At 44.9% G+C, this 10,453-nt stretch overlaps 1 pseudogene; it reads right to left on the bottom strand.

The window, feature by feature from the left end:
• Positions 1 to 2,259: 2,259 nt before the first annotated feature.
• On the bottom strand, positions 2,260 to 3,311 carry LOC139438374 (heterogeneous nuclear ribonucleoprotein D0 pseudogene; annotated as a pseudogene).
• Positions 3,312 to 10,453: the final 7,142 nt, after the last annotated feature.

The raw sequence follows: 10,453 nt of genomic DNA, 5'->3' as shown, positions 1-10,453 counted from the left end.
ACATTATGGTTTACATTTTAGCCTATAGACTTTTATACATTTTTGGTGTAATTTAACATGTCTTATATCCGTCATTGCATGAGCTTATGGAACACTTCCATTGACCCCCAGTTACCCTGCTTCCATCTACTCTAGTCCTCTCTCTCCCTCCCCTCAGGACGCATACTCACTGTTTGAAGGACCAGATTCATGGATACTTACCACAATGCTGAGGGCTTGATATACTAGACTGTCCTCCCTCATTGGGAGCCACCAATTCTCTTGAGAGACACAATTCCATCTATTTCAGAAGATCAGGCCTCCCCAGGATGTGGGCACACCTTCCCACTTATTGTATGAGTTTCCATCCAATGATATAACACACTATAACACTATGAGAACATGAGCATTCACACACTCCCTAGAAGCCTGCCCCTGTACCAGATGCCCACCTTAAGGAACTTAACCAGATAATCCTTCTTTATTAAATTTTCTAAAGAGTTTTCTCAACATTATAGTTTAAACCACATACCCAACAATCTCCCATGTTCATTGTTCCCCCAGCCCTCCTCCTGATTCCTTAGGCCATCTGACCCATCCTCCCACCCGAGACCCCCTCAGACCTGCAAAGACCCACCCAATATTTTCCCTATGCCCCATCTTATCCCTTCCTTGTACAACTGCTTAACCTCCACTTTATCATAGATTTCACTCATGTAGACATCAGTGCACAACCTTCCTCTCCCTGCAATTTCCTGTAAGCCTATCATCCAGTTTCTAGCTCTCTGAGACAGCTTGGTTTGATTATTTCATATCAGAAAGGTCATGTAGTATTTGTACTTCAATGCATGGCTTGCTTCACTATACATAAGGGCCTCAAGATTCATCCATGTTTTCCCATTTGTTTGTACTGTATTTCTTCTTATACCTGAGTAGTATTCCATTGTATGTATAGACAACAGTTTGTTTATCCATTCATCTGTCGATGGGTTTTGGGTTGATTCCAAATTTTAACAATAATGAAAAATGGCACTATGAACATTGGTGTGCATAGGTTTGTGTCCTTGTTTTCAGTTCTTCTGCATATATACCCAGTAGAGTGATTGCTGGGTCATATGGCAAATCTACAGGTAGTTTTTTGAGAAACTGCCAAACTGTTCTCCAGAATGGCCGGATTCTACTGCATTCCCAATAGCACTGGATGAGTGTTCCCATTCCTCCTCATCCCCTCAAACACGTGTAGTCTTCTATTTTTTGATAGCTGCCAGTCAGATGGTAGTAACATGGTATCTACTAGAAAGTTTGATTTACATTTCCCTAATAGCTAGTGATTTTGAGCATCTTTTCATGTGCTTTTTAGCCATTTGAATTTCTTCTTTGAGAAAGTGTCAGTTCAAATTTCTTGACCATTTTTTAAGTGGGTTGTGTGACTTTTATTTTATTTTGAACCCATAATTTCCAAGGGCTACATTTTCCACATCCTCAAAACCATTTTTTCCCCTAAAACCAGCATTAAAGCATGTGTGTAGTAGCACCTCATTTTTATTTTTGATATCTTATGTGCATTTCTCTAATGGCTAATGATGTTGAGCATCTGTTTACATGCTTTTTGGGCATTTGTATATATTCTTGGCAGATATGTCTATTCAAGCCATTTTCCCATTTTTTAATGGGGCTGTTTGTCCTTTTGTTGAGTTATAGTAATTCTCTTTATGTTTTGTATATTACGCTATTAGCAGAAACAGAGTTTCCAAATATTTTCTGTCCCTTTTTAGGTTTACTTTTTTAGGTTTTGGAAAAGTAGTATTGTAGTAAAGTAGTTAAGTAGAGCTCAGGGTTCAAATTTTGGGATTAGGTCCTCTTTCTGACTTCTGGAGACTCATACAATAAGTGGGCTTATATTTAAGTTTAGAGCCACCTTCTTGCTCTGTGATCCCCATGAGCTTGCCTAAGAGGGTCAAGAGTGCAAGGGGAGCAGAAAATGAACATGTGGTTGGGCTGTTGGGGAAGAGCAGGGTTGCAGACTTCTTCATGTCCTGTTGCTGGGCAGAGCTTGGATGCCCTCCTCAGGAGGGTGTGCTCCCACCAGTGCTTTTCATCAGAGAGCTCTTCCCATCCTGGGAACACTGAACCCTTTTTTTTTTTTATACAAAAGAATTTATTTAAAAACCAGTAAGACACTACTACATCATGACACTGTCACACTGGGCTTTTAACACAAGACTTGCTCTACAATACTGGGGAAGGGGCATAAAATAAATTGATTCTGAAGCATAGCAATTAAGAAATAAATCAATGAAAGCAAATTTCTTTTAATGAGTACTCAGAGTTAAACTTCAGAGGGACCCAAGGTCATACTTCCATTTGGGGACTTGATAGAAAAAATTTAGTTTGAACTGCTATTAGCAAGGTGGCAGGAGCCACCCTCACATGAATCTTCAAGTTGGAAAATACTGCTTCACCACCTGTTGGGGATAAGTTGCAAATGGAATAATTTAGTGTGGTTTGTAGCTATTTTGATGACCGCCTCACCTGGATACTTTCCCATAACCACTCTGCTGATCACCACCTCTTCCACGAGCTCTTCCTGCAAATCCTCCTCTAGATCCCTATTGTTGCTGTTGCTGATACTGTTCCTTTGACATGGCTACTTTTATTTCACATTTACTGAGACCAACATTATGGTATTTCTTTTCCATTATCTTCTCCACTGGTTCCTCTTCTTTAAAGGTAATAAAGCAGAATCCATGCCTCTTATTGGTCTTGTCCACGGGGAGCTCTATGATTTCCACCTTATGAAAAACCACCAAAGTACTTCCTTATTTTCTCTTCAGGTGTATCTGGAGAAAGGCCACCAACAAAATTTTTTTTAACAGGCTCTTTTGTTTTCATGGCTTTGGCCCTTTTAGGATCAATCACCTTCCCATTCAATTTATGTTCTTTCTGACTCTTTAAATTGCACAAAGCCAAAACCCCTTCATCACCCTGTGATAGGATCTAACTTCAGAGTACAGTCTACAACTTCCCCAAAATTGGAGAAGTAGTCCTTCAGATCTTTCTTTGTAGTGTCCCAGCTAAGACCTCCTATAAACATTTTCCCTTTATCCTCTTTGTTCTTACTGGCATCGATCTTTGCCCCCTCCGACTCGGCGCTGCCCCCTTCGGTGCCTCTGGCCACGGTTCCGCCCCCCGGTCCCAGCTTCGCTTCCTGCCAACGCTGCTGCCTCCTGCTCCACCACCACCATGGCTCCCTCCTGCTCACCTGCCGAGGCGCCTACCGCTGCCGTTACCACCGCCACCGCCCCGTCCCCACCGAACTGCTCCTCCAACATCGTGCTACTGCCTGCACCGCCGCCACCGAGACTACACCCGCCACTGCCCTGAACTGAAACTAGCAGCAAAGTAATCCCCGCTGCTGCCGCGCACCCGCTCTACCTCGCGAGACACACAAGACAGAGAGGGAGCAAGCGTGGCTGCAAAAGCTCCTGCGCCTCTCCCTGGCCTGTCCCCTCGCCTACCACTCTCGTGTGGCATGCACTCCTGCTTTTTTTGGCTGCACTTAAAAAGAAAAAGAAGTAGTGGCAGCCCCTCTTGCTGCCTCCTCACTTTAATGGCGCCGCTGTGGACCACCTAAAATGGCCAACTGAACCTCTAGACCCTTTTGATGGAAGGTCTGGCCTTTTGGGAAGTTCTCTGACTCATATCAATTCAACTGGCAATCTGCAGATGAGGTTCCAGGAAAATTCTGTCACAATTCTAAAGTCATGACCTTCCAGTCAGGTGGAATTTCCTATTAGAGTGCAACCCAAACCCCTTTTCTGTGGCACTCACCTGAGGGCATATGATGCCACCAAACGTTTTCTAATGTTCATGTAGACTGATGGAAAATGCTTGAGTCTGGCTTTTTCTTCCCTGAGATGGACCACAGATCTTGTATGGATACTGGTTGTTGCTCCTTGGTTTTATGAACACCTTGGAAATTTTTCAAATCCTCTCGATGTGGCATTCTCATGCCAACACACCGGGAGCCCAGGGCAAGTCATCCAGGTTTGCTTATGGGGACTTCTTGGGATTGCTAGGTGGATTAATTTTTGAAAGCTGTTCAATTCCTGATCCAGTCACCTGGACAAGACACAGGGAGGAGGCAATGCAGGTGGAGGCCTTTTCTGACACTAGCCTGCAGTAGATTTTCAGTGTGCCCTCAGGAACTGTCACCAACCCTTGGCAGGTGGGGAGGATTAGCTAGGAATGTATCCTGATTATTAGCTGTTCCTGAAAGAAAGTTGTGGTCTCAGGGCCCTTCTAGAAGTACATGAAATGACTCACTTCATCTCTGTGGAGCTCGATGAAACTTCTGTGAATGGGGATTGGGCCAGGTGCACATAAACTCTGCATGTAGGAGGTTGTCAGCATGGTGACAGTGTTCAGTGCACCTTTTTCAGGTCTCTGGGCTGCAAGTAGACCCTGTAGAAACTGGTGAGGAGGCCATGCTGCCCTGGATATCCAGGACTGGAGGAGATTCCTCCTCACCAGCACACACCTGGATGGGTAAATTGAGGGAAGGTGGTCCTACACAATGTTGGCAAGGCCCTCCTGGGCTGCATCTACCACTTCAGAGGCAATGACTCTCCTTCAACCTCTTCCCACAACTTCCCATCCATCTGCCCAGGCCTCCCTTGTTCTAGGGTCATTGGGAAGGATAGCCAGGGTGAAGTAGTCAAAGCATGAATGGGCATGGATGGAGCCCATTAGAAGGCCTGAGGCTTGGAGCAGAAAGTGTGAGCAGTGAGGAGCACAAGTCATTCTGCCACTGACCTACTGGGAGTTCATAACCACGGTATCTATTGGTGGTCTGGGGGACAGGGAAGACTGCTGTGCCAACATGAGAGAGGTTTAGTGCCCAGTGCCTGCAGGTGCTGGGGGGTCTTCTGACCACAGGGAATTATGGGAAGCCACTGTCATGCTGCCCTACTGCCCTGAGTGCTAAAGGGCTGATTGGGACAGAGCTGCCCCAATGGCTGCTCCAGTATCTGCTCTGATGTGAGGTCAGCCCAAGGTGTGTCCCGAGGCCTCCTGCCTCATGGGGTGGGTCCTCCATACCTCTCCTTGTCCTATTGTATTCTTAGCCCCAGGCTGCTCCAGCCAGTCTGAGGGAGAGAGTTGGAAGTGTGATGCCCTGAGGAGGCAGGTTCCAGGAACATGGGACTTGGAGGCAGGTGGGCAGTGGTGACAAGTGAACAATGTGGATGTTGGGAAGGTAGGGCTGCAGCACCACCCTGGCAGGCACCCACCAAGGCTGAGGGACTTGACTGATGGGGAGAGACAGAGCTCCCCTTGTTTCACTGGCAGTGGCCACCTGAGCATGCATATTTAATGCAAGGTGGGTCCCTCCAGCCTCCCTGCTTTGTCAGTCAGAGCTCCATCCCTGACACCTCACATTCATCACCTCTGTGCATTCTCTCTGGCTACTTTCCTATCTTCCAATATACTCAGAATCCTGCTGCATCAAACTGGTTCAAGCCTCAGCTCTTTTTAGGTTATCCCATCATTTGAATAGGTTGTATATGGTGCCGAGTATTCAAATTTCTGCATTTTCAAAAAATATTATTTTGCCAGTATGTACTACATAAAATTAAAACATGAATCACAACTTTTTATTGACAGAAACTCAAATCTAAAAACAATAGCTGAGTATAATCCTTTGTATGACAGGTCTTATCATGAGAGGAATAAATACTCACATTTCACTTAAGCCAGCTTCCGAGTCAGTGTTCTTTTTATTTTTTTTAAAGATTTTATTTATTTATTTGTTTATTTATTTTCTCCCCTTACCGCTCCCCACCCTGGTTGTCTGTTCTCTGTGTCTATTTGCTGCATCTTCTTTGTCTGCTTCTGTTGTTGTCAGCAGCATGGGAATCTGTGTTTCTTTTGGCTGCATCATCTTGCTGTATCAGCTCTCCGTGTGTGTGGCACCATTCCTGGGCAGACTGCACTTTCTTTCATGCTGGGCAGCTCTCCTTATGGGGTGCACTCCTTGCGCATGGGGCTCCCCTATGCGGGGGGCACCCCTTCCTGGCACAGCACTCCTTGCACATGTATTAGCACTGTGCATGGGCCTGGTCCACATGGGTCAAGGAGGCCCAGGATTTGAATCGCGGACCTCCCATGTGGTAGACGGACGCCCTAACCACCAGGCCAAGCCTGCCGCCCCAGTCAGTGTTCTTTATCTGAAAATTGCTTGCAAATGTGCATCTAGTAATGCTGGCTGTGTGCCTCAGAGCAGAGTAAGGTGCCTGGGACCCTACCCTTCTTTAATACCTGAGAGGTTTAAAGAGTTCCCTCAAATACCGGCTGGTGAATGATAGAATAAAAAAGCTGTAGGTGTTAAATGACTTATATTTCCAGCAGCCACCTGCATTGTCTGACTCTCCTGTTCCTGCCTGTCACATACTTTTCCACAATCAGTGGTGTCCCATGTGAGCAGATTCCACTTCAGGTTATCCCAAGTTAGTGTTTTATCTGTATCTTTGAACATATTCTTCCCTGTCTTGCAGTAATCTTTTGTAATACATTCTGTATGATCTACACATAGAGGGTGATTTTCCACCAGCTTGACCTTGGCAGGAAACACCGAGCTCTTCTTTGATAAGCTCAACTGAGCAGTCTGTTCTCAACAGGACCAAGGCCCTTATAATCCTTTGCCTTCATTTCCCTCCATTTGAATCAATTTTCAGTATATGTAGCAGTTTGCTATGGTTATGAATTCCAAAAATTGTTATTGGAATTTGTTTGTCATCTGATGTGTACCTGGGAAAGACTAAGCTATGAGGAGGGCTTAGATTGGGCCACCTCACTGGGTAGGCCATTGAGTCTCCATCACATGGGCAGTGGTGACTGGCAGAGAAAAGGCATGGTGAAGGAAAAGTTGAGGATTCTTGAAGTTGGAGTTTGATGCTGAAGCCTTAGCTGGAATCCCAGGAAGTAAGCTCAGAGAGGAAACAGAAGCAAGCCTCAGGAAGACAGGACTTGAGGCAGGGGAAGAACACAGAGGAATAGAAACAGCTCCTTCAATGGGGCAGAATCCCCGGGGTAAGTGAGAGACAGAGCCCTTCACCTGATTGTCTCCAGCTGACCTTGTGGAGAGAGGCAAAGCCCAGACAGACTCATAGTCTACAGCTGCCCTTATGGAACAATCAGAGGAGCTTAGCCCAGAAAGAAGCAAGACTTGGGAAGAGAGGAAGCCAGGAAGCCTGCACACTGGCTGATGTTGCCAGTCATCTTGCTCCAAGATGTTCAAATAGATTTGTCGAGGGAAGTAACTTAGGCATTATGGCCTGGTATCTGTAAGCTCCTACCAGAAAGAAATAGCTTCAGTGGAGACTAGCAGGCTTGTGGAATTGTGCCTCAGCACCCCTTTGGCTGACCAGTCCAGCACACATCTTGTTATCTTGTTAACAGTAACAATACTGTGCTATTTTCCCCTTCCACTATTACCAGACATTTTCCATCATGCAAAACTGAAATCCTTTACTCCTGATACCTGCCTCAAGTCCATGTGGTCATCGATATTTTGTCTCTGTGCAGTTCATTATTTACCCAGCTGATTTCAGTGCAGTTCTGTGGTGCTTTTCCTTGTGCTGACTTCAGTTAGCACAGTGCTTTCATGGTTCATCCATATTTCAGCTCTTTCCAGAACAGTATGCCTTTTCATAGCTGTACAGTTCTCTGTTGCTTATATGTACTATTTAGTTTATGCATTCATTGATGGACATTGTAGTTGCTTCCACATTTGGCTGTTGCAAATAAAGACACTGAAATCATTCTTGGGTAACGTTTTGTTTGAACCCCTATATTGACCTTTCAGTAGGAAAGTAGGTGTGCAACTGCTAAGTCATATGGAAATTCTATGGTTAACTGAGGCATCACCAAACTGGAATCTAAAGTGTCTTCACCCTTTGAACTTTCTCTCTGCAAGGTGTGAGGGTTTTGGTTATGCAACATCTACTTTAGTAGTTATCCAACATTTTTAAAGAAGTGGTAGCACTTCCTTTGTTATTTGTATTACCCTAATGTCTCAGGATGTTTAGCACCTTCTCATGTGCTTATTTCTCATTAGTATATCTTATTTGGAAAAGGTCCAGGCACCTGCCCATATTTTAAGTGCAGTATTTCTCCTTTTATTCTTGACTTTCAGTAGCCTATAGGCTTGGCATATTAAGCTCCCATCACACAGACGATGTTCAAGTGTTTTGTCCCTACTTCAGGACATTTTCTTTTTCCTTTCTTGAGAATGGACTTTCATGCAGAAAAGTTTTTAATTCTGATGAGTCTGTTCTTGTGATCTTAGGGAATGATCTTTCCTTCTTGAGCAGGTATTTTCATCTTAGCTGGTTTTTCATCAATATCCTTTATCATATGGAGGAAGTTGCTGTCTCCTGCTACCTTTCTGAATGATTCCTTAACATGAACGGGTGTGGGAATTTTTCAAAAGCATTTTCTAAGTCAACTGAGGGGATCATAATGGCTTGTATCTTTCACTCTATAAACGTGGTCATTACCATACTTGATTTTTTCCTTTAATTGTGGAAAAATATTCAAAGCATAAAAATCATTTTAATCATTTTAAGTGGGACACGTGGTGACATTGATTGAGTTCATTGATAATAATGGGTAGCTTTGACCACTGTATTCAGACTCTTTCCATCATCCCACCCAGACCTCATGCCCCTTTAGCAATAACTCCCAACTCCCTCCTTTCACAACTCCTCTTCTGAATGATGCTGTCATGAATATTGCCATAGATCTATCTGGTTGAGTCCCTGCTTTCAGTCCTCTGGTATGTTTTCTCGGAGTGGAATTGCCAGCTCCCATGGTAATTCTGTGTTTAGCTTTCTGGCTGCAGCATTTTAGTTTCCCACCCATATTATCTAAGGGGTCCATTTTTCCACATCTTCTCAACCATTTGTTTCCATAACAACAGCTTTCAAGTGTGTGTGTAGTAAGTAGTGCCTCATTTTTATCTTTGGTATCTTATTTGTATTTCTCTAATGGCTAATGATGTTGAGCATCTGTTTATGTACTTTTCAGTCATTTGTATGTATTCTTGGCAGATATGCCTATTCAAGCCCTTTTCCCATTTATTGCTGTGGCTCTTTGTGGTTTGGTGGAGTTACAGTAGTTCTCTTTATGTCCTGTACATTACACTATTAGCAGAAATAGGGTTTCCAAATATATTCTTTCCTTTTTTGGTGTTTTTTTTTTTTTTCCACTTTATTGGAAAAGCAGTGTAGTAGTAACATGCAGTTAAGTAGGGATAAGGGTTCCAAATTCAGGAATAGGTACATTTTCTGGGCCAGGGCCTACGTTTCAGGTTAGAGCCACCTTCTCACTCTGTGGTCCCCACAAGCTTGCCTAAGAGGTTCAAGGTTGTGAGAGGAGCCGAAAATGAAGGGTTGGCAGGGCTGCTGGAGAAGAGCAGGGTTGCAGACTTCTCCATGTCCTGTTGCTGGGCAGAGCTTGTATGCCTTGCTCAGGATGGAGTGGTCCCATACAGTGGTTTCAATCAGATGGCTCTTCCCCTCCTGGGAACACTGGACCCTTCTGGTAGAAGGCCTGGCATTTTGGGAAGTTCTCTAGGACTTACATTGCTTCAGCTGACAATCTGCAGATGAGGCTCCAGGAAACTTCTGTCACACTTTGAAAGCAATGACCTTCCAGCCAGGTGGAATTTCCTATACAATGTAGCCCAATCCCCTTTTCTGTGGCCCTCAGCTGAGGGCATATGATGCCACCTAACATTTTCTAACATTCATGTTGACTGATGGAAAATGCTCGAGTCTGGTGTGTTCTTCCCTGAGATGTACTGCAGGTCTTGTACGGATTCTGGTTGCTACTCCTTGGCTTTATGAACATCTTGGAAAAATCTCAAATCCTCTCAGTGCATCAGGCTCCTACCAATATGCCCAGAGTCTGAGGAAAGTCATCCAGGTTTGCTTATGGGGAGTTCCTGGGATTGCTAGGTGGATTGCCTTTTGAAAGTTGTTAAAGCCCCAATCCCGTCACCTGGATGAAGTGCAGGGATCAGAAGAGGCAGGTGGAGGCTTTTCCTGGCACCAGCCTGTGCTAGATTTTCAATGTGCCCTCAGGAACTGGCACCAGTCCTTGGCAGGCAGGGAGGCTAAGCTAGGAGGGTCTTCTTGTCGTCAGGTGCTCCTGACACAGAAAACGGTGACCTCACAGTTTCCCTTCTGCTGGTAGATGAAATGGCTCACTTCAGCGCCCAGCATCTTGGTGAAGCTACTGTCAAAGGGGAATGGGCTGGGTGCACATACACGCTGCATGTAGGTGGTTGTCAGCAGGGTGACAGTGCTCAGTGGACCTTTATAAGGCCTCTGGGCTACAGCAGACAATGCAGAAACTGGTGAGGAGGCCTTGCCCCTTTGGCTGTCCAGGCTTGGAGGAGGTTCCTCCTCAC

The sequence above is a fragment of the Dasypus novemcinctus genome, chromosome Y, assembly GCF_030445035.2.
Source record: "Dasypus novemcinctus isolate mDasNov1 chromosome Y, mDasNov1.1.hap2, whole genome shotgun sequence".
NCBI classification, from domain to species: Eukaryota; Metazoa; Chordata; class Mammalia; order Cingulata; family Dasypodidae; genus Dasypus; species Dasypus novemcinctus.
This window is presented reverse-complemented; position numbering and strand designations above follow the sequence as displayed.